The 4,202-nt window shown below is 33.6% G+C and overlaps 1 long non-coding RNA gene across 2 annotated transcripts; it reads right to left on the reverse strand.

Annotated features, from left to right (window-relative positions):
* Window positions 1–187: 187 nt before the first annotated feature.
* LOC145070075 (uncharacterized) lies at window positions 188–3,278 on the reverse strand. 2 transcript variants are annotated; one of them, XR_013689820.1, is made up of 4 exons: window positions 2,532–3,131; window positions 2,369–2,450; window positions 935–1,010; window positions 188–845 (listed from the first exon to the last, which is right to left on the reverse strand). It is a non-coding gene; the product is annotated as an uncharacterized LOC145070075 (long non-coding RNA). The 2 variants fall into 2 exon arrangements; XR_013689821.1 differs by having other exon boundaries at window positions 188–1,699; window positions 2,369–3,278.
* Window positions 3,279–4,202: the final 924 nt, after the last annotated feature.

Genomic DNA, 4,202 nt, shown 5'->3' on the forward strand with positions numbered 1-4,202 from the left:
ATATAACGTTTTCATCATATTTATCATCTACACGAATAATTTAAATAATCATCAAAATAACATCTTAGACAAAGAAATGGTCGTTTGTTATATTAGCAAATAAACATAATGCTAAATCGACTGAACAAGCTGCATGTTTAAAAATCAACGCATTCCAAACTTGTATGAAAAAAGTTATATAGCTATTTAAAGATGAGTAAAATTTTTACACAAAATAAAACCAACCCTAAAAACAGAAATTCATCTAATTCTTAACCAATTAAGATGTTTTTAGAACCTAAAATGTAGCCAAAACCAATGACTAAATGCCTAGAAAATATCAATTCATTCTGAGCTCGTACAAAAAAATTATGACGGTAAGAACTTAACCCAACTTCCAGTTCCCCTTGAATTTCTATTCTAGTTCGATTCGGTTCCAATAGTTATTTAGCTCATAGCTAATCGATGTATTAAAACATGTACATATCCATCTCCAACAACATCATCATCTTGTTTTGCAACTTCCTCTTTAAATGCAGGGCAGAAATCTCTAGAACATGAATCGCAAAAAGAATCGCACCCACAAAAACCTTGATAGTGTCCGATAAGTCATGTCAAAAAGCATCTTGAAGCTCATCATATACACCACCTTCCCTTATTTGGTAGCAACCGTAAGAGTGGAGGGAGTCATATAGAGGGGTGTCGAACTCCACTTCGGTCGCCTTCTCCAACACAATGACAAAGAAAGAGAAAAAACAAGATTTTACCAAGGAAGACATAAAACCTTCGTATGCAAAATGTAGTGTTTCCATGCCACATCATTTTTCACATCACCGTTGCCAAGCTCTTGACATCCCCACGCCCACCTAAATGAATGAATTAAGACACCAATATCTTAACGAAATTCCATCACTATTCAACCAAGCTTAATCCGTCCCTAAAAACACGAATTTACCTTTTACCAAAGATTAGATCGATAAACAAAGATCTAATCACCATGTCGGCTTGGAAGTTGATGCACGCCTGTTGTGCTGAGAATCCCAACATAATTATCCATAAGATCCCTAGACATTTAATCAATCTCCATTTCCACGAGAACTTCATTCTTATGCATATTGAGAGAGAGAGAGAGAGAGAGAGAGAGAGAGAGAGAGAGAGAGAGAGAGGGGTGCAAAGACTTCGAACTAACACGTACAGCAAAATAACAAACTACATGGAAGGCGTAACAACTTTATATATATGATATTTTTTCGTAGAAAACTTTTTTAAGGTAGGCCGTTCGACCAACGATAATGAAAAAGTGATCATGTGGATATATGATTGATTACAATCAATGTAGGAGGCTCCAGGGAGCGTTATCGTAAAATAATAATAAAAAATAAAACAATTTTGTTGATTGTTACTTGTTGTCTACTTGTTAGGTAATCCTTTTTAATAACATTTATTGTAAATAAATCTACCAACCACGTAATTAATACTATAATACAACTCTTTGATTTTTGATGTCGTAGAAAAATTGAAGTCATTAAATGATGAGTGACAGTAGCAAAAAGAATATACATACACACAAACACATAACAACTGATACAAGTGAATGATGATGAATTGACTGACAAAACTGGTGCTGGTGGTACCTCCACCTCTTCATCCCTTTTGCACCATCTTCTTCCTTTTTCATTAATGCTACTACAATCCTTAAATATCTCTCACCTTAAATTTCCTACCAATCATTATAGGGTTACAACTCTTAATGCACGCAGTACAACACCCATATTATTCACTAAAAACCTTAAACATATGCTCCACACCAAACTACAACATCCATGTCTTTCGATCGACTGATTATATCTAATATATATACTTACGTATATGATTATGAAGCTTTAGAATTTTCTAAAACAAACTTGTTACTTTTGGCGTTTTCCATTATGGATAACTACATTCAAAATGGTAATCATTTACTAGAGATAATGCATGTTACCAGAAGTCACCTTATATCTGGCAGACACGACATGTTTATATCTAGAATCTACGCATTAAAAACATATTCCAATGATTTAACACAAAGATCTTAACTTCCAAATGCAATCCAAAATATATTAAGAACCCAAAGACATATATTTAAACAAATATACTCGAATCCCACACTTGAATCTGCAACAAACACTAGTAATGAGTCTCGCCATGTTTCACAGCCGTTTATCAAACAGGCATCAGATAATTTTAAGATCTAAACACATAACTTGCACAAAACAGTTCAGAAGACCAAGTTCCCATCAGAAACATATATATATATATATATATATATATATATATATATATATATATATATATATATATAAACTAGGGTTTTGATTTGAAGTTGAAAGGGTCAAAGGGAAGGACTTACGGTAAAAAGCAAGTGTTGTGCTTTTGATGATGATGATCAACACAAAGATCTCTGCTTTTGGGAATGAATCATCACCCCAGTACTGCAAAAAGCATAATGGCTTCAACTATATCCAATAGTCAAAACCAAAAGCATAGAAAGCACACATACACACAAAACTCACAGTAGCCATGATATGTAACAGTTCGTTTTCTTGGTGAATAGTATAACGACTGTTGGAGACTAATATAGAGAAAAGATTCAAGACGGTTTTACAAAGAGATACCAACAGAGCTCCGTTGACAGTATGCCCACCTCCCGGACTAAATTACCCACTAGTTGCAACAGAGAGAGAGAGAGAAGAAGAAAAAATCTTGAGTTAGATTCTTTGTTTTTCTTCATATCAAACAACGAAACCCTAATTACACACATAGACACACACACGCACTATAGTTACTTTATGTTTTTCCTATAGTGAGCTTTGATCAATGAATAGGGAGGTGGACAGAATGCCAAAGAAATCTGCAGGAAGCCCTTTATTAAACCGCCATGAATTAAAGTCGGGAGTATGAAATACCCTAATACCATAAAAGCACACACTCAAACACTACGGTATACACATATAAAGAAAGATGTTTGAGAGAGGAAGAAGGGAGATGGGTGTTTATTTATTTAAGATGATGATGATGAGAGAGAGTAGTATAGAGAGAGAAGACAGCATAGTGAATTAGAGGGTTAAATAATTAAGAGGGGTGGAGGACTGGAGGGTCATCTTGATAACAGTGTAGTATTCCTTTTTTTCAGAAGATCACTTGTAAACAACGCAATGAGAATTGGACATGTTGCTGGATTAGAGAATTTAGACCTTGGAAAAGGTGGTTAGCCATAATTATTCAACCACAAGCTCTCTGTCACGATTATGATGAGAGAAAAACCAACATATCATGGGTCTTTTCTTGTTTGCATAAAATCAATCACACTCTAAAGATTCTATCTACCACATAGATACAGTGAGAGGTGTGCAAAAGCTATATGAAACCCACCTAAAGAAAAGCTAAGAGAAAGTGTGAAAAGTTGCAGGATTTGAGGTTTTTAGGTAATGAAAAATGGAACACATCATCAAATTCACAAAGGATATCAACAATATTCGAATCCGTTTCAAGATGAACTAGTTTTATGACAGTTGATATATAGCTTTATTCTATATCAAATATAGTATCATGGTTATTTATTTGGTCTTGTTTCTGTATATAAGATTTGGAAATCTTTTCGTACGCTCAAAAATGAGCAAATCTTTTTCTTCTAATAACAATATTCTCCAACAAAAAGAAATAAGCTTTTTATTGGCTTACATGTGTTCACTGAGTAAACTAATTAAAGAGGTTTACATTTAACGCTTCCTAATACCACAATTATGCGTCTACTGTAAAATTGAGTTAGCAGGCGTTATTAGTTGTTTTTAGGGTTACTTTGCTTAACCAAAAGCCTTAATTAAAAAATGTTTTGATTCTTTAGAAGATCTTTCACATAAAACTGCCTTAATTAAAAATGTTTGATTCTGTAGAAGATCGTCTTTTACATAAAACTACATGGATTTATTACGGTAAAAGGTTATAAAAATGATGTTTCACAAGCAGGGCCAGGGACTCCTGAATATTCAAATGCCCTGGACGAACCGAGGAAAAAAAACCCTTAGTTCTTAACGTGGAACGAATAAAATTACATAAGCTGTTTTTTTTTTTTTTTTATAAAACAACGATAAACTTGATAGCAATAAAAATAGCAAAATCATAGTATTTTAATGAGTACCGACTAACTGTTCCGGACCGGATATTTTATACTACAATTTCACTAA

Source organism: Lactuca serriola, chromosome 8 (assembly GCF_051521515.1).
Source record: "Lactuca serriola cultivar US96UC23 chromosome 8, Lser_US96UC23_V15, whole genome shotgun sequence".
Classification (NCBI taxonomy): domain Eukaryota; kingdom Viridiplantae; phylum Streptophyta; class Magnoliopsida; order Asterales; family Asteraceae; genus Lactuca; species Lactuca serriola.